Source organism: Chamaea fasciata, unplaced genomic scaffold, assembly GCF_029207755.1.
Source record: "Chamaea fasciata isolate MVZ Bird 193981 ecotype frontalis unplaced genomic scaffold, bChaFas1.0.hap1 SCAF_7, whole genome shotgun sequence".
Classification (NCBI taxonomy): Eukaryota; Metazoa; Chordata; class Aves; order Passeriformes; family Sylviidae; genus Chamaea; species Chamaea fasciata.
This window is the reverse complement of record NW_027094092.1, coordinates 22,947,683-22,968,605: the sequence shown is the minus strand read 5'-3', so window position 1 is coordinate 22,968,605 and position 20,923 is coordinate 22,947,683. Positions and strand designations below refer to the sequence as shown.

Sequence of the window (20,923 nt, the reverse complement as noted above, 5' to 3'; positions counted from 1 at the left end):
CTTACTTGAAACTGTGATTACAGTTCTGTGGAGTAAGGAGCAGATCCTTCTGTCCCAGCAAAATCCTGCTCAACCTTAAGAACATGCTAATGTACACTGATTTATAGACAGATCTAAATGTGCTACGTGACAATCACCTGACAATCAGCTCACAGCATGAAATAAATATTACAGAGTTTAAAGGATATTATTTTCTGTCTACAAGAAAAGTATATACATCAGTCATCTCAAATGAAAATGGGAGGGAGAAAGAAAAAAAATCTGTAACTACATATATATATGTGTATTTAAATAAATGTATGCCAGAACAGTTTTTGAACCAGAGAACCTATCCTAAAACCCTCATACAATCATACAAACATAATTTTTAATATTTTCCTGGTTTCTCCAGTCACTGCAATTACTCGGGAGAAAACCATGGTGTGTGTGTATATATATATATATAAGTCTGTAGTGCACACAGCACTGTCTTGTTGGCATTTCTTGGATTATGGCATAAGGCATGCATTAGCACCACTTCCGACAGCTTTTGTGGAGTGCTCCCTTCCTCAAGACATGTTGGTGACAACAGGCTTGTTTTAGTGGAAGCTGGTGCTGGAACCAGGGAGGCCTCCCTTATCACTTTGCTAAGGGCAGTCAGTATTCACCAGGCATGTATCCATTTTCAGAATTTGCTCATTAAGACCACTTCATGCCTGAATTCAGAGACTAAAAGCTAGTACAAACTTATTAGAAGCTCTCCATAAACCGCTGCAACAACTGAATGCTACTTGAGGGCTTATATATAGTTACACTACTAAAAATAATGAACAGAGTTAAATGAGGAGCAGAAGAGATAGGAATTAGGTTCATTCAGAAACAAAGTGTTGAACACATCTATTAAATGAGCCTACTTAATGCAGCTAAGTAATGCAAATGCCTAGAAAATATATTAGCAGACACCCCTACAACTGACGTGATTTTTTCTGCAAGTTCACAATGCCATCTTCCCTTTGCCAAGCCAGAAGTTGCTGTATAAAACAGCATCTAAATTAAACACCGTATAAGAAATATCACTGATAACTTTTAAATATAAAATGTGTGGGAAACATCTGAATTGATTCTTAGGTTGAGAAGTGGAGAGAGAAAGAGACTGGGGTAGGAATCAAAAAGAGGTTTAAACAGCATTGTATTTCTTCAGGGATTCCAGCTACATTCACTCTAAGAAAATTTACAGCCCTTGGAAGCCCTTCCAGTATCCAATATTGCTGTCAGAAATAATCTGAAGAAGATTTAATGAAGCTGCTGTGGCAATCAAGGTCTACTGAAAGCAATTCTTTCTGGTTGTGAAGACCAAGATAAAAATCCAGTTTAGGAATATATCCAAAATTTCATATGGTAAACATAAATTTTAACAGTATTTCGAGACAGACGGAGACAACTCTCACTAACTTTCATGTGTGTTTTTAGAACAATTAACCATAAAATCTCAATTGTGTGATTTCAGGGATATATTGGTTTAGATTTCTCAAACTTCATGTATATCTCTGTCAAGAAGTTGGAAAATTTTATCAAGCTCACATTTTCTGATGTTGTTTTGTATTTTCTAGTCCCAGAAGAATTAGGCTTGGCATTTTCAATGTGTAAGTGAAATCATAATGATGGTGGTTGTCACAGAAGGCAGAAGCAGGGGACCACATACCTCAAAAATAAAGTCAATCCAGATTTGCTTTGCCAATTTGAGCACGAGGTCTACCTCTTTGTCTGAACGGGTTATTGAGTTTCAACTACATTTTTTGCAAGATTCTGTAAAAAAAAAATAATATCTTCCAAAGAGCCTGTGTTTTGAACTGGTTCCCCAAAACCAAATGTTTTTAACTCCCTCCCTTTTTGTTTGATATAGGAGAAGTGTGACTCCATAGCTATATCCTAGGAAAATAAAAAGAGGGTTTTACGTAGGTGTTTTTAAACTACTAAATCAAAGCAAGCTGTCAGCAAAACACAGCACACTGAAAATGAAAGTTTCCTCATCTGCCAGTTAATAAGAAGACTGACTGGTGAGAGCATTTTTGGGTCATCTAGCAATATTTGTAACTATTTAAAGCACAAAGAAAAGGCAGGTGAAGAGTCAGGTGAAGAAGCAGGTGAGGCATACATGGGACAGAGGTTATAAAAGTTACAGCTGCATTAAAGTCCTTCATCCAATTAGGCACATAAATTGTTGCTGCAGATTTCATCTGAAAAAGTTAGCTCACGTAATATCAAGAGATCAAAAGAACGTATTGTAAAGCAGATCTCCCCCGACTTCCCCCCATCCCCCAACAAAATGACCTCTCTGCAAAATTGAGCAGCCTTGTCCACATTTCTTAGCTGCCGTTTCAGCTCAGAAGGAATGAGCTTGTTCTCTCACTTCTGACACTCCCCAAGCAGGATTCTGAAAAGATCCAGATTAAATCAACCCAAGCAGATACAAAGTGCAAACAAAACACTGCACCCAGTCTTAGTTCCATAAACAAGTATACTCCAGGATCCACTCTCCCAAACATCTGTCCTAAATAGTTTTGTCAGAACAGCTTTGCCTATTGCCCAAAACCAAAGAAAAATCCTTCAAAAACTTGTTCTGTTCAACCTCCTAGAATAATCTCTCGTACTACCTGCTGCCTCTTGCAAAATTATTTGGCCTATCTTGCATTGGTCACTTAGCATTTTCTCCTTACAGAATTTTTGATAAAGATTTTCTCCCTCAGTCTTGGAAATGAATTAATAAAGCCATGACCAAGTTCCATTCCTAATCTTTTAAATCCGTCCTTCCTTTTCAGGGACTTGTATACAGGCAGCAACTCTATTCTGTCTGGAGTTTAGCACTTACATATACCCTCCAAGAGATTTTCCCTCCCAGTTATTCAATGCACTATTCAAATATTATATTTCCAGCATCAGTTTTAATTCAGGTTGACAATAACAATCTTTCCTGAGTTCTTTGACCTTTCCCTCCAGGAATTTATCCCAGTTATCCCCAAGGCAATACAAGGGACAGGCCATTACAGAGCTGGGACAAAGTGCTTCGTTAGAGTTCAGTGCCTGAATCAGCAGTATGCCAGCTTAACGAGCTGACACAAATTATTGTGCCTTTCTGGAAACAAGTGGCCTTCTTATCTCAGGAGACCAATGTGAAGTGACATATTGAGGCAGTACTGGCATTTCCATCATCACTCTTCCCAGGGCTTGAGCCTAAGGACAAGGGTACCACTCATCTAAACAATGTGCAGCATCAGTACATAAAGCCATGCAAAAATTTGCCAAGTCACAGTAATAAGACATCCCTTTGACTCTTTTTGAGCCATGGGTTAAAGTAACTGAAGGAAGCTGTAAAATGAAATCATGTTGGTTACATCAATTTTCGCATGGCTTTCTCTCTCTTTGCCTTGCACAGGCCTGGAACCATGAATAAAGCCCAGGAAACAAAAGGAAATTCATCCATTTTCCTCATTTCCACCCCTGCTTGCCTTTATCTCATCCTTTCTAGGTACTTTGTCCAGGTAGAATAATGGTGACAGAGAAAGGGATGTGTTGGTGGGCTAATAGTCCAGTCTTTGGTCATTTCAGGCCAGTGTTAGTGTCTAACACTTCCTGACCTAGGAGATGCTGAGCATCTGGTACTACATCCTGTGCATATCCCAGGGAACATTAACTGCTGTAGTATCGGGCCTAATATGTAAAATAAATTCACTTCAGTGTGAGAGCAATAGGAGATATGAATGAGCTGCAGGTATTCAGGTTGGGACAAATGGGCAGAATCAGCCTCCTTGTGACAAAATCTCTATTTAATTGCAAAGAAACTTTGCATACAAGTAGGAAAACCACAGTTTAATCTACTTTGGGCTTAAGCCAGTGTGCCTCCACTAGTAGGACAGAACTCAGGAGAAATGGAAGGAAGGAAGGAATAGAAGGAAAACGTGTCAAATCAAGATTTTTTTTTTTAACATCACTTTCCAATTGCTTTTAAGGTTATTTTTCCAGTACCTTATCTTTCCCACCTTACTTCACAAAGGGAAACACAAAATACCAGAACAACAGAGGTTTTGCCAGACAGCTTGCTGTGCCCAGACACAAGGTATTTGGCATCTTCGTGCAAGAAAAAAGACCATCCCAACAGAAAACAAATCCCTATAGGCACAAACATCGGTCAGATAAGTTGACTGGAATAGTGGCGCCTGTCTACTGCAAAGAAACAGACATTAGTGCTAGCTTTGAGTAATGCTTCTGTGCCTTCCAAAAGCATTGTCCCCGCTGTGCCACACTCAGACCCCAGGAGTGTCTTCAGTATCTTGCCTTCCTCGCTTTTGGTCATTTGGTGAGATATGAGCAAGGAGGCTGCTAATCCACTGAGCAATGGACAACTGAACAATTTTTATTCATCATCTCCCTCTTCAGCCATTTCAGCCTTTTCAACTTTCAATAGGTGCTGCCAGCAGACAAGAAGGCAATTTAAAAAGCTTCAGCCTGTCTTGGATAAATACAGGAAAATAATGCTACATTTTAGTAGTCCAGTCAGAATTCAACTCCCAGCTAAAACGAATTTCACTGCAGTCTACTGCAGTTCTTTCTGACACTGCAAACCCTACTGATAATGGCCCCTGTCCTCCCAGTGTACTCCAAACCTCCAAGGACCCAGTGCTGACAGGTACCTCTGCATGATTTTTGTTCTGTACCAAGTGCAGATTTAGTCTTTGGTATTTGCTAAGTAACAATCTTTCTGTTCTATTCCACCTGGTCCCTGCTGCCTCTGAGGTGGAGGTTCCCCAGCACTTTTCTCAAAGCATGAGACAGTAATTCTTCATTTAAAATTATGTTTATCTCAGTCTGTTGAGCGTGACTTTTACTGCACTGTGAGCCTACATAATACCTGGCAGAACTGGGAAATAGAATAGTTTATACTGTCTGACACATAACAAGAAATTCAAAGTGTGCTAAGCAGAATGCCTGTGGAAACATGGGAAGCCAGAGCTGTAGCTGGTTTCTGCTCAGACTTTCCTAATACCTGTGACCCTACAAAGCTTTGATTCAGCTGTGTTCCACCACACAAAGAAAGGATTTACACTGAAAAACTGAGTATTCAGTATCTGCACATCACCTGGTCTTAAATAACCCATCTGGGGTATCAGGAGCAGCCACCCTCTGTCAGCTTGGCACTCTACCCAGAAGCCGTGCACTGAGCACAGCAGGCAGAGCTCAGCTCAGGGCTAACACAACTCTGCTGCTCTTTCTGGACCAGCACAGGCAGTTCCGCCTGACCTCTGATAAGCTGCATCACTGGACTCAATGTGGCTCATCCACAGTGTTTGTTGCAGAATGGAATTAATCAGGCATGACTGAAGCTATTTGGTTATACCAGTCCAGGATTAGCATCACAGGAGAAAGTGAGGGGAGCTAAAATTTCATAGTGCTGGTGAGAAAGTGTTTCTGTTACATGCTTCATGGAAATTCACTGATTTTCAGAGGTTCTTTGTGGGTATTCTGTCATTTGGTGGTTTTTTGTTGTTTTTTTTTTTTTTTTTTGGGGGGGGGGGTTTGTTTTGTTTTGTCTGTTTGTTTGTTTTTGTTTTTTTTTTTTCTGAGAAAGACTGGACTTCAATTTTTTAAAAAATTTGCATCTTGAAAGCATTTCAAAGTAATCTAAACACTTTTGACCTTTTTGAAAATAAATAATTCTCTTTTGTTTACAGTGATTGCTTTAAAACTGAAGCAGTCAAAGTTTAAATAAAATATTTTGCTTCAGCAGTGACTTGGCTTCAGATTTTTTATTCAAAAACTTCAAACAAGTCTCAGTTTGATACAGGAATATCTGATACAGTAATATCTGCAATCTCTGGCTTTCTCATCCTATCCTATTCAAACCAGTTCTGCTTGTCAAGAAAGAAACCAGATGCAGAGTTTGCTGAATCACTGTGCTATGGCGAAGGATCTCTGAAGGATCCAAAAGGATCAGACAGAGGGTGAACTGGAGCAGGAGCAAAAAAAGGCTCTGAGGCAATTGCTGGCTCAAGACAAACTTGTTCAGCCTTAAAGTGTCATAAGGATTGAAAACAAGGTGGTTGGGTGAAAAACTGCAAGGAAGGAAAGGAGTGAATATATATTGGGGAGGGGGTGGTTGGGTGACAAAACTGAGGAGGAACACACGAAAGAAAGTTCAGGCTGAAACTCCATGTCATTGCCCAAAGTAAGAGCAATTCCAACCTGTGCACTCTTTCAGAAGGAAAGACTATACCACAGGACAGTGCTTGACATGCTGCAGGATTACATCTTCATTTAACTTATTTCCTAGTCAATGATATTCAAAGAGAACATGTCTTACAAGAAAGAGCTCGTAAATCCAAATATTAAGGTTAGAAACTTCCTTCAACCTTCAGTAAATTTAGCACTGGGTAAGGAGTTGCCAAATTGATAGTCCTGAGAAATGAAGCCCTAAATATATCAAAGAGGAAGATATGCCAGTGATGGTGTAATTGCAGACCTTCTGCATTTCTTTGGAGGTCCTGATGGAGGATATTTAAGGCTGAAGAAGGAATTCAAGGCCTCTGTCTCTGCAGCATCTGTCAACAAATGATCTCTTGGAGATTGTACTCTGCTAGAAGTTGAACCAAATTATCGTCACTGCAGCATTCACAGAGCTGCAGTAAGGTAGTGGGGAATAGGTGGCCCTGCTCTGGCTTCAAGTCACAGAGTTGCTGCCTCCAAACCAGTAACAGATTTTTAAGTCAAATTGCAGAATCTGACGTGTGCTCTTACAAACTGCAGATCATCAGTGCGTTAAATGAATGGAAATCCTGCCTCTACCTTGCCCTATTTTCTGAGCCCTCAAGGGAATGTTTGGTGACACCCATACTCTGCAGCACTGAAGAGATTATATCTCTATTTTAGTTTAAGGTGGAAGTAGCATATACAATGAGATCAGCAAAGCTCTCACAAGCCCTGTGGCCACCCAAGGGTCACTGAGGGGCACAGCCAGAAGAGCTGTGTGCCCTCTCGGCTCTTGAGAGGTACACAACAGTTTCTTGGATGAACAATTAATGCTACTCACAACTGATAGCAGCCTTTTGGAGAGTTCCCTTCTGTTTTTCCCTCCTCAGTGTTTCTCAAATTGGTAGTGTTCTCATTACAAAATTTTACTCATTTCAAGTTCTTAATCATCTAGATACCATTCCTCTATAATTTATTTTTAGGAATACATATCTTTCAACTTGCTTGCTCCCAACTGTAACCTGACCAGTGGAAAAAGTTGCAGAAGTTGGTGCCTGATATTTATTGGGCCTCATACAAATCTCTCCAATGATTTGTATGTCTTCTAGATACTTCCTATTCTGAGAAGCCTGCCCTGGAAACACATCCTAAAGCCAGGCTCTTTACATCCAATGAAATTCTGCATTAATCTTGCTATGCCTTGTTTCCCCAGATAAACAGAGGAGCACTATCTCACTTCTACAGATAGGATTTTATGAAAATAAATACCCCGTTTTTAAAAAAAAACCCCTATTTTGATTCTGTAGTGATCAGAGAATGCTAAATGAACCTAGCTTAAACCAAACCAATGCACATATACATTTGAAATCATATTTCTTCCCTTCTCACTCTCTTTCAACACTTTATTCTTTACTTATGGTGGCAACATTGACATAAAAATCCATCACAGTGTGGTACTGGGATCCAAGTACCTGTAAGAAGTAAGAGTCTGAGCAGTAAATATCTTGCTAATACAGCTTAAGGAAAACACTCTCCCCTACAAACAGGTAATGACAGGCACTGGCTGTGATGCAGACAGCATGGTTTGTGGAGAATAGCTGCAAACAAAACAGCTTTGGGATTCCAATTCCTTCATCAGTTCTATATAATTTATGATTTATGTTTTCTAGGAGTACCTTAAAAGAAAACATGCAACAGGTGAAAATAAAGTTTTGAGTTTCCTAAAATTTGACTTCCAGAACTCTTCTATGATCACAGATCTATGAGAGCAAAGAATCTCACACCAATGTTTCAGCTGCAGCTGGCCATCTTGAACTTGTAACAAGGTTTAGTGAAAGCTTAAGCTTGAAGCTCTCTTGAAGACTTTCAGATTCTACTTCTGAGATTCATAAATTTCACATGCAAGCCATCATTGGGTCAGAATTTCTCCCCCTTATTGGTTCACCTGATAGGACAAAAAGGGATCTTGCAGCAGAATCATTAGTAGAACCACTGAGGTCACTAATGACCAAAGTTATTTGCTGCACATTTTATTTCTCATCCCTACTGTAAAACTTTCATGCATGTGTGCCACCACAGCTTCAAATCACACATAGCTCTTTGATAATTTATTATGTTTGGGAAGAATTTCCCCTTCTTAGCCAAATACCATCATTAAGATTTCTTTCCAGATCATCATGCAGTTCTGTGAGGCCTTTAACTTCTGAGTGTTTTTTTGCCCCAATAAGCCAAGTTCTCCTCTTGGAGCACAGAACCTGTCTTTCCTATTGGAGCAAAAAAATGGGATACTGTGAAATTATTCTGTCATTGAATAACTGCACATTCACGGGAGAATTATAAGCAGTCATTAAGACGCTTTACCAAGAAAAAGATATCTAAAAGAATTCACACTAGTATGGATTTTTTACAGGGCATTTGAAATAGATCTTACTGCTTAATCCCAGTTAAAGATACCACTCTATTGCCAGAGAGCATATTTTTTTTCTACTTTTGGACTTTCAATTGTTTCTGTGATTTGGTTAGATTCTTTTTTGTTAAGCCATGCTGGCTAAGGTCAGTGCTTTTATAAGAGAACTTGGCAGGGAGTGTGGAAGTCAAAAGTCAACAAGGTACAAATGATAACTTATCTGATCACAGCGTGTTTTCTCTGCTTCTTATTTCTGAAGCAACAACATCCAAGAACATTATCCATTTAGGCACTTTACTAAGGTCTTCTGTAGTTGAAGACCCTATGATGTACCTCAAGATTTGAAGACTTGAAATTTTCCACACAGAGCTGTTATAATCATCTGGGGTAAGAATTCTAAGCAGCAACCTTGCAAGATGTTTAATTGTGGTTTTTACCTATAAACTGGCTGTACACTCTAACTGCTGCAATTTGGTAACTGCAGAAGCAATCTCTCTCAGGCTGTTGTAGGAGAACTATATTTACAATATTTAGCTAACTCTACTTGCCTTCCAGACCATGATTCTCAAGTTCCTTACTATCTTTGGTGCATTTTCCCTTTCACATTACTGCAATGATTAGGGAGTTATAATAATGCAGGTATATAAAGGAGGACCTGAGGTACAGAAAATAATGGCTCATCTGTAGTCATACAGACAGAGAGAGCTTGAATCAATATATTTTATTTCCTAGAAAAATACCTCAACAATTCTTCACTGATTCAGGAACAGTCCACTAAGGATTTAATAACAAAGCTTACAGCTAAAGCACTTGCCTTCTTTTTTCAGCTGTAGGGAACTTGGAGGTCTCTGCTGCATTGGCTTGTGTGTGTAACAAGCCTGCACATCACATGTTCTGAAGAATTTTTGTTTCTTCCCCAAATTATTCAGGTTTCCCAGTGTTTAAAAATCGGACTGTAATACCTGGTTACTCTTGTTCTTGGGAAGAAACAAGTAATGGCACTATAAGCTCTTTCAAAGAAGCTCAGACTCAGAATAGACAGATGAATTTAGTTTACTGTATTGCTTGCTCTGGACTTGGTGTCCAAATTTCAGAGAGGAACAAGCAGCAGCAACCCTCCTACTAGAAGGCCCTAACTCAGATCACTGATTATAACAAGACGAGGGAGCCAGAGGGTACACAGTGTGAACTCTTGTCCAGGCTCTGGATTTGAGCATAAGGGTGATACAACAGACACCTTCCAACAAGGCTGAGCGGCCACAACTAGTCTCAGGACACAGCTCAGCCCAAGCTGTGCAGTGGAGTGCAGCAGACAAGATTTGTTAGGCCAGGAGCATTGTGCTCTCCCTGTGTCATACTGCCTTTAAGTCCCTTGTCTTGAACACACCACTGTCTCCATCACAATGAAACAGAAATGAAATTAATGCATTCATCCTAAACGGATTTACATAATTTGTTTTAGACATAGTATGCCATCTCCAGATGAAGGGAATAATGTAGAGAATACATCGTCTATTCTTCTTCACTGACAAAAGAACCAAACTCGAAATACAAAAGGAAGAGCAGACAGAGCAAACTGGAGCATACAAGAAAAAGAGACTTATCTAATAGTCTCTTCATTATTCTGAAAGCAAGCATCTAGTGCAGGCTTCTGGCACAAGCTGCATACCTGCTGAGAGTGGGCACATTGAATTATTCATGCTTTTGGTTATAAATAATGCACTGCCTGCATATATCTAATTTAAATAGACCCATAAAGCCCAATGGATTAGTGACTGCATGCTGCCTAAAAGTAACAGATCATCTAGCCAAAGTCTCTTGGCTATTACCTGCTCTCAGCAAGGCTCTTCTGAAGGACAACATTTTAAAGAATGTTTTTCTGATGTTTTTGTTGATGCAGGGATAATATTCTGTATATAAGAGTTTAAGAAACTCAAACAGGAGTGCTGCACTCTACCAGAACACCATCTGTTTGGTAGTGCTCTTGCATAATTTTGCTGTATGGTCATCTTGCAATGATGGTACTCTTCTCTCAAACAGTTAAGGAGACTTTGCATCTCATACTGCAGACAGAATAAAAGAGTTGGTAGCCCTAGCAAGAAGGGACAATTGTACCATGTGACGGTTGTTCTTAGGCACCATTTAAGCAACAAAAAGAAATAATGCACTCAAACTTTACGGACCACATTGCTGAGGAATACAGTATGAGGTGCAGTGGCAGCCACAGGTTGAGCCTTGAGTGGTGGGAGCCTGAGGCAAGAGGCCATGAACTGGTGCTGACCCTTTGTGCCCCCCAGTGGGGCCCTGTGGCCCAGATGGATGGATGATGGACACTTGGAGGTATGCAGGGGCTGACGACTCAGCTGGAACACCTCAGACAGACTGTGAGGGTACAAAACCCCAGGGTTTCTTTTGTTCAGGGTCCCTCTATGGAGGCACCAGCTCGAGCTGTTATTCTGTTTCTGTACCATGATAAATTTAGTTCAAGAAATCCAGACTAGGTCTGAGACCCTGTTATGAAAAACCTAGGGTAGAGCCTGAGAGGAAATCTTGTCTGACTATGTGAGTGTGGGGTGTGCAGAGAGTCAGGCAAGGGTCCTGTTTGGTCAGTGGACCTGCCTGTTGTGAAGGCACCAGCAGTGAGTGTCTGGTGGTGGGAGCATGACTGCCAGAGTGCTCCTGAATGGTCAGACAGGGAAGTTTCCCAACAGTGCTTCATAAAAATGTACAGACTATATCCTTCTCTTCTCTGTACTTGAATTTTGTCCATCGGTACCCACCTCCTGAATCTTCACTGCGACTGGCAGGTGTAATGGGACTGTACCGGCCTAAGAACTCTCCTGTTCTCAAGATAAGTCTCAAAGTGGGCTAGAATCAAGGGAAGCTAGGGTGATTTTAATTTTGTGGTATCCCACAAGGAATGCAAGGAGGATTTGTACTTCTGAGATAACAAAGACTTTGTAGGCTGACTGCCAGTTTTACCAGCCTCTCTGGGAGAGGTTTTTAAATTCTGACTGACAAAAAATGTCCTGTCTTACATGAGCTCCTTTTGTGATATCCTGGGAATTGCTGTCTATCTGAGCTTATGAATGCTCAATGCAAGCTCAGTTCTGGGATGGACAATCACAAGTTTTAGAACTGCATATTTTACCCTGCCCTTCCCTCAGATCCACTCCCCCATTTCTAATATGCCAGTGCTCAAATGCAATACATTTTCACAGAGCACCCAAAAAGCAGGCCATTTTCACCCCTGCTTCTAAAAGGATGCAGCAAGTGCACATCTCACATCTTCTCAACTGGTGGACCGGGTCTAAATAAACAGAGATCTTGCTCTAGGTTTCTAAATATTGAGTGCTGAGGGTCTCACCTGGTGTTTTTCCTATTAATCATAAGAGGAAAATTTTGATGAAAACAAAGTTCTGGTTTTAGTAAAATCAAATATGTTCGGACAAAAATCCTGAATATGTCCTCCTTCCCACAAATGATATTTTTTTCTTATTACCTTGAAAAATGAAGGGGAAGGGGAGCAAGGGAGAGGAAACACCGTTAAGTTTAAGTTGTCACAATTTTTCTTTTACCCAATGATTTCAGAAAAATAGCTCATTACAAAGAGTCATTTCTCATTAAGCATTACTGACATGGTGATTACATAGAAACTTAAATGTTCTTCTTTTAATCCATAATTTTAAGTGCTGTTTAGTGGTTGCCTATTTTGATTTTGGCTTTTTTTGGGGGGGAGGGGGAGGAGGAAGTGTTTTTATTTTTATATTTAAGTATTCACTGTTTATAAGATCAGAAATTAGAATTGTTCAGCTTAGAGGTTAAAAAAAAGATACTGACCTGCATTAGGAAGAACATTGTCAGCAGGTTGAGGAAGGTGATGTTCCCTCTGCTCAGTGCTGGTGAAGCCCCATCTGGAGTATTAGCTCTTAGTTCTGGGTGCCCCAGCTCAAGACATGGACTTCCTGGGGCAAGTCCAGGAAAGAGTCACTAAGACAGGAAAGGCACTGCAGCACCTCACATGAGCAAAGGCTGAGAGAGTTGGGACTCTTCAGCCTGAAGAGAAGTTTTGGCAGGCGAAAGTACACAAATGTCCAATGAGAGGGCTTAAAAGTGGAGTCACAGTTGCCCGAGGACAAATATGTTCTCACAGGAGAGAACTAGAGGCGATGGGTGCGAAATGATGCACAAGGAATTCCGTATGAACACGGAACAATTTTTTTGCTGCAAAACTAAAACATTGCCTGTAAATTCTCTATCCTCAGAGATGTTCATAATGTTACTGCACACTGTCCTGAACAACCTGCTCCAGCTGACTCTTCTTGAGAGAGGGGGGTTGGACTAGGCAGTCCCAAGAGATTTGCTCCAATCTCAACTATTCTGTGATTCTGTGAAACTAGAGAGTAGCTAATAAATACTTGTGGTGAGTAAAGGTGTTCTTTGCCTATCTAACACTGAATTTGTGATTTAGAAGTTTAAATGAAAACCTCAGCTTTCAATTTAAAACAAAACCAGAAAACAAAAAAAAAATCTTTGTAAGTTAACCTATAAAATGAAAGCTAAGTCAATAGACAGGTTGTTTGTTTTCCATTTTCCACAGTGCTGTAGTTAATGTCTCTTGTGGGTTCTGGAGGCTGGTGCTGGGGACAGAAATAACCCTCTCTGGTCAGAAAGGCCACATACAGACTTGTGGCTAAAAGGACACGATCAACTAACTCTCCTCCATCAATACCAGCTGAACAGGATTCCTGCCTCTGCAGCTTGACTTTTAGTCATGATTTCAGTTATGCTGCAGGCCATACAGCCTTCACCTCAAGAGGTCTGGAGACCCAATAGGAAGTTCAGCATTCATCTTTGAAAGAGCTTTTTTTTTTGGCCAAGGAGCAGCAAAGCCTCTTCCTATTCTTGTAGCAAATTAGAGACATGGGAGAGTCAGTGTGCATACAGCCACTGTGTCCATTAGCACTGAGCCCTACACGTTCACAGCAATCTGCTCTCAGCGACACTGGGGCTTCAAGAATATTGGGGATCAACTTTTCCCTGAAGAAAAAGTATGAGGTAAATCTTATCAGCAGACAGTGGATTAACTTCTTATTGAACCACATTAGCTATGTCTGCTGCTTTTCTTTAGAGTCCAAGGGATTCTCAGGTGCTTTGTCTGACTGGTCACACAGCACACCAAGGCTTGGTGTTTAGGAGATGGACAGGAGGAAAATCTTGGTTTCTGAGCCTCCCTGAAGCCTAAGATCACAATTATGCTGCATAAGTCTACATTTCTGTTCTCAAAAAAGAAACCCAGAAGCCCCCAGAGAGTATACCCTAAAAGCAAAGCTATATATCTTAATGGAAGGAAAAAAAAATCAGAGCTGTCTTTAGGAGATAAACTATCCTGCAGTAAGGTAAAAAATGGCCCTCTCCAAACAGAATAATCAAAGACTCATAATGAAAAGTAAGAAAATCTGCCTCCAAAACAAATACAAATGATGTGATGGTGGAAAGGAATACTGAAAATCAAGGATAAATTGAATAATTATTGTCAAGCTAGCCCTTTGTACTCCATCATTAACTACTTTTAAACTTACACAACAGATGAGGTATTGTAGGATAGTACAATGGACTGTAGCCAATGCACCAAAAGAAATTACACAAATGGAAAATTATGTGGCAAATGAATAATTAGGCAGTACAGCTTTACTTCTGTTCTGGGAAGAGTTTGAAGGGAAAAAATCATGCAAATTATTGTTTGCAACATTGTTGGACATTTGTTTGAATGCTGTTACCTATGATGCTTCACAACTGATCCAGTGGAAAACTAAGGAAAAATCTCTTATCATATCTCACTTGACAGGTAGTTATTTTTCTCTCGATAGCTTTATATGCAGATTTCTTCTCATCCTCTCCATCTTTATTGTCACAGTCAAAATCTAAACCACTCAGAATGTTAGCAGAAGTTGCAGGTTTCTGCTTGGTGCTTCTCAGCAATCCCAACACAGATTGCAGGCTTTGATTTACTGCTAGTCTTCATTTAATGTTTTCTGACTCCAGTTTGCTAATAGGAATTTCAGCATTTGCACATGTCCAGTCAGCCCACTGTATTTAAAATAAAAATGAATTTTATAGACTTTAGAAGTAAACTCTGCACTTGGTAGTTATGGATTCACTCCAGACACAATGATCAACAAGATCTCCAAAGATTTATGCTGATTATACAAAATCATCACATCTGGCTTGCCAGATGTGTGCTTTTTTTTGCATGGATGCAAGCAAAGAGGCACGACCATCCCTCCCAGCACAGTGATTACTGCATGATTTCTTTCTCCAGGGAAGAAATGTAAGTACTGAATATGGGTATTAGAGTTTATCTGCATGTTAGACAGGAGTACAGACCAGTTCACTCACTCTCATTCACGTCACATGCGTGTTTTAGCCCACGTGTTCTGGAACATATTGCTTTCTCTTCTTGATGAAGTCATGCACACCCTCACTCAATCTGAACAAGAACTAGGAAGTGTCAGGAAAGAGTCATGCACAGTTTGGAAGATATTTCCCAGAAGAGATATATCACATGCACTTCCTATGTCTAACATCCAGTCCACAGGAGAACAGGTGGCACACTGAGAAGAGTTGACAGAAAATTTGAGTGGGAAGGAACAGAAAATCTTGCCTGAGGCAAGACCATCATACCATTCTGCTGAAAACATTGTATCATCTCTGAAGCATTCCTCTCTGTGTCCTGAGGGCAGCCAGTTCACAGATGACACCCTTTCGGGAAATCTACTTTATAAAGATGAAAGTCTCCTCTATGGCTAGGATGTGGAAAACTTGGAAGAAAAGATTTTCTGATGGGCTCCTTCTACAGCCCTTCTGGACTCCAATAGTTTTTGGTATAAATGGACACACAGATTCCCAGATGAACAAGGTCCTCTGGATTCTATTTATATAGATTTATAATATTTCATCTTCCTCATACCAAGCCAAGCCAAACCAACTAAACAAACCAAAACCCATTAAACAAACAAAACACAACTCAGAATTTGAAATCTTTCAGATTTTCTTAGTGGAAATCTATCCTGTTAATCTCATCAATTGTTAGCATACAGAATCTACATTCTTATTTCCCCAGAGGATTTCAGCACACTATGGTGAACTCATCCAGCTTTCAGGGTGTGAAATGTTTCTCTCACACAATGCTCCTCTCTTACTTTAAGTTTTCCAGAAATCTCTGAGCTCTTGCAAACCAGAGATTACCATCAACAAGTCACTTGCGGATGACCATCAGATAACAGAAATCACTGTCTCCAGAAGAAGGTACAGGTGTCTAACCTACTGCTCCTACCTCCCTCAACAAAAACTCAGCACAACAGAAACAATCCTCCAAAAGAAATCTTGCTAAAAGAAGATATTGATCTTTTCCTCCTTTTCCTTTAGCCTCTAGTTTTCTCCCCTTATTAGAAATGGAGTTACCCTATTCCTCACCCAGACTGCAAACATTAATAATACAGAATAAGATTCGCACTTGCCTGAAGCAATTTTATTTTCCAGTAGCTGCCCACTAAATAGCAGTTAGAAGCTATTCCAGCAAATGGAGTGCTCCATGGCCTAGGGGGATGACACGCCACATTCTCCTTCACAGTCATTGCTTTAGTTCCCCTGCAGATTATCTAAATTATCCACAATACAGCCTTCTTCATTATAGCTATAGGAATGAAGCAGGACTATATGAAATTTTAACATTTCTACAATGCATCACTAACCCCATCATCAGCTCAATATATTAATTAATATTTGGAATATTCAGAAGGAGAAGTTGGAGAAATTTGCTGGTTCATTGTAATGCTACTTTTGAGAAGAAAAAACATGCAATGTTTCCACAAACAAATTAACACAGAATTGAGGATATTTACGCTGTATGAGATCTCTTCAGCTAAACATTAAACACAAAACCCACTTTCAAATGTTTTCAACTGTGGCAACTTATCTCTTCCTAGAGTTAAAGCAAAAGTCAACCTTTTGTGATTAAAATGTGTCTTTTCCTTCAACATGTCTATTTGATATAGATGCAGTCTGAAGCCAGTACAAATTTATCTGAAGCAAAACACTTCATAAGTCTATTTTCTTCAATTTGTAACAATACCTAGGTACACATCTGAAAAAAAGCCTGCAAAAGAGTGATGGACTTCATCTGAACTGCAGGGGGACCAAGCTGCAATACTTTAAAAAAAAAGACCATGAATGAACTTTGAAACTAATGAGTGAGAAAAAGCCAAATGAATGCAAAGAACACACTTTTCAGAATAGTGTTTTTCATTATGCAAATTCAGAAATTCTTTACTTTATGCAAATCATGGGACAAAGGATGAAAATCAAATGAGAAACAGAAAGCAATTTCCACTAGGTATAATTACTGGGCAACTACAAAGACATGACCTCCTTAGATCTGTGTATCAGATACAGATACCAGCACAGGCTCTGCAAAGGGAAGTCTTGTATTTCATCAAATTATTGAAGTATTGGAAGAAATCAAGAACAGAAAAACAGTTATATAACCAAAAGGTTTGAATTGTTGTTTTGGGTTTTTTTCTACAAACTCTCATACCATAGATTTTTAAAACAAATAAGCAGCAGTGGAATAATTGGGAAATGTCTGGTAATGAGGAAGCAAGTAGCTAAAAGATGGAAGGTGGAGGAGGTATGATATGGATAATTGGTTAGTATGGCAGTGGAGGAAAGTAATTAGTGGAAACTCTTGAGTTTGTGCTATTCATTTTATTAAATCTTAACCTTGAAAGCAGTGTTGGTGGCAAGGCAAGGAAGTGTGGCAGTTTTAGGAAGAGCATTCAAAGGAGTAAGAATGAGGAAGGACTGTGAAACCTGAAGGACCTCACAAAACCATTCACCTGGCAGGTGAAACCTAGTAGAAATAAGCATAAAGCAAGGATAATTACTCCTAGTCTCATATATGGCCATTAACAGAGAGAATTGGAGGTCGCAGTAATTGGTTCCGCAAAGTGACAAGCAAGCACTCAATAGCAGTGAAAAAAAGAAGAAAACTTTTGGAATTAGCAAAAGAAGGATAAACAGAACAGGTTACTATGCCACTGTTTCAATCTACAATTCATCTTACTGAACATAAATACATAAGAATGGTATGTGTATGGCTGAAACCCTTGGCTTGAATTCAGTCTGTTATTAGACAACCAAAAACCTTCAGAAAGGGAAACAGGGATAAAAAAAAGTCAAAACAGTAAAAAAACGAGTAGCTTCCTTATGAGGCTCAAAAGGTAGGCAAAATATTACAGGAGGTGGCAGGGATTTAGGCAGAATATAAGAGATGTGTAGAATCAGAAAAGACACAGAAAGGCTGGACAGGGATAGATGGTCTCTTCAAGGAAGTCCAGTAAATGAAACTATAGGGAACCATGTTCAAAGTAGCAAGGAAGGCACATGGTAGCAGAAACGTCTAATACCTTGCTGGAGGAAGTTGTGAATATAAAAACGTTTATATGGGTTCAAGAAAAAAAGGGACAAAGGTTTAGGGGATAGGTACATTTGGCATTACTAGAGAGACAAACTACAACAGAACTGGAAAATCACTTATACTGAATGAAGCAGGAGATCTAGAGGGCATGCACACATGTGTTAAGTCTTGTACATGCTTGCCTCATTTTCACTCTTCCTCAGGTATTGTATATGGCCACTGTTCATTTTTGTTGACTTAGTGGTTAGCTGCTTCACTTGAGAAAACTGCTTTTGAACACCCTGACCCCAATATAAATCTCTTCTCTCCCTCTGCCCTGTAATACTTTCCCAAGGGGAAGTTTGACCTCCATTTCCTACCCCATGCACTTCACTGTCTGTGCTTTCAATCTAGATTTACACACAAACAAACAAACAAGTTTCCATATTTCCAGTGTCATTTCCTTTGAAAATGCATCAGCTTGACTTTAAATATAACTCCCCCTGCCACGACGAAGCAAAATTTTTTCAGTATTTTAATCTTTATATTATATTTATGTATATATGTGTGTGTATATATATATTTATATACACACACACACACACACTCACTCACTCAATATGGCTTTTTTTCTTCTTTCTGCCTCACTAAAGTATCATAAACTCTGCTATCCATCACTATAATTACATTGGGGTGGGCAGTTAAATTAGTTCTAAAGAAGGAAGTTTAGCCCATACTATAGATTAGTTACTTTATCCACCACAGTGAATTTATAATGTTAGTTATAAATTAAACTTGCAGTTTAATAGTGAAGATGAGAACCACCACACAGTTTATAAAGAGGGAATTAGAGGAAGCAGAACAGTTGTCTAAGCTGAAATGTAGCTGCAAACACTACAAATAAAGACCCTTAGTCTAGGAAAACAGCATTATGTTTTTCTACTCAGGACATTGAAACTGTCAGGGTAGCGCAGTTAATTCTGTTGGATGACATTTTCTTTATATATATTAAAAAAAGAAAAAGTTTTATAATAATAATTTTACATTAATTTAGCCTAGAAATATAAGTTATTATTTTAAAAAAGCTTTCCTTGTTGCTTAAAAAAAAGTGATAAAAGTACAAGAGGAGGAGAGAAAAGTAAAAAGACAGACTTCTAGGGACGAAAAGAATAATGTAACCTTTGAAAATTTGCTAAAGCTTAAGATTTGTCTACTCAGACACTGCTTTCTACCTCCATTTAATTAGATTTTAATTTTCTTTTTACATCCTTTTCCTCTACAGATTCTGAGAAGTAATTATTTCAATATCAATTGATTTGAAGGAACAGTCCCAAGTCTGAATTAAGCAGCTTATGGAAGTTTGTCTTGTTCCTGGTTAAACATTCCTGCCATGCAGCTGGGTAAGCTGCTTGCAGTAATAAAATCCAGATGAAATAATGGAATTGTGCTTGTGAGCCCAGGCTTGGTCTGGCTAAGGGGAACTTCTCAAATGTCTCTTATCAGCGTCAGGGATTTAGAGAAAGCCTTCCCAAACAATCAAGCAGAGACAGAAACAAAGTATAAGCTCAATTTCTTCCCTCTAGTGTGCCTTTCATCAAAACAATATCAAATTTTACATGTTTATGAGCAGTATGTAACATAAACAATTCTTCTGCCTATATTGTAATAGACAGTTAACATCACAAATGTGAGGTGTTCACGTTCCACATACAAAATGCTAGTGTAAAGAGACCTTCAAATCGGCAAGTTTTGCTTTCAGCTATAAGTTCAGAGAAGTTAGCAAACCAGAAATAAAAATATTTAAAATAACAATTTAAACTTAAATCTTAAAAATCCACGCCAAAATACCCCACAAGACAAAACAGTGGATATTTTTGAAGTATTTGTTACAAACTTACCTTTTGCTTTGACTTTTCTTCTATTTTACCTACTTACAGCCAGGAAAGTAGACTAGGACAAAAAGCATAGGAGCATAAATTTTAAGAACATTAGTTATTAAAGTAAGTATAAGTAGGGGCAGGTCAACAGTGGGGAAAAAAAGAAAAAACCCAAACACAGAAAAACAATGCCTGTCACACTTGTGAATTCTTACATTCTCCTTTTGTGATCCTTGTAAGTCAGTTTCCACAAGCCCGGTAGCAGCAGGTTCCCATCAGCCTCTCTTTTCTACCAAGTGGAAATGGCTGCTCAGATTAGAAAATGCACAGCACATGGGGCACCCACCACTTCTCTCTGAGCATCCTGTTCCAGTGTCCCACCATCCTCACAGTAAACAATTTCCTCTTTGCTGAAAGATGGAGAGGGACTTTTTACAAGGGCATTTAGTGATAGGACATTAAATATACATAATGTGCACTCATGGAGACAGGATATTTTGTTATTGAGAGGGGAATAAAATCTTTGCTCCATGGAGAGCAAAATTAGAAAACAGCATTGCACCAACAAAACCCAGAAGCATTTTTTCTATAGCCCTGGCGGACACTCCACTAAGATGCTTACCAGACTTCAGCAAGAATCTTCATTCTCTGGATATCCCATGCCCTTACACTGTAAAAACTAATGAGATTCCAATGGTATGTCATAAACTCAGCTCTTCTAATCATGCATTTTTGGATACAGATATTCTCACTTTTGCTTTGTCCTGAAAATTAGCGTTCTACAGTCTCACAGCCCGTGTCCACTTAAGAGTGTAATTCTTCCACAGCCTTTTCAGAAGAAACTGCACAATCCTCAAAATCCTGGGCTTGGGGACATAGCTTCTCACTGGTTAAAATGATGCCACAGACAAAGAAAGGCTTGGAGAATACTCTCAGTGGGGCTTCTAAAATCATGCTTCACAC

General features: G+C 39.3%; 1 long non-coding RNA gene across 1 annotated transcript in view; it reads right to left on the bottom strand.

The window, feature by feature from the left end:
* Nucleotides 1-20,218, bottom strand: part of LOC136291742 (uncharacterized) — a 30,187-nt gene extending 9,969 nt beyond the window's left edge. Inside the window, exons 1-2 of the long non-coding RNA XR_010721689.1 lie at nt 20,176-20,218; nt 19,982-20,033 (exon numbers count right to left, since the gene is read on the bottom strand). This is a non-coding gene — a long non-coding RNA (uncharacterized lncRNA). The remainder of the gene's footprint in view (nt 1-19,981; nt 20,034-20,175) is intronic.
* Between the last annotated feature and the right edge of the window lie 705 nt (nt 20,219-20,923).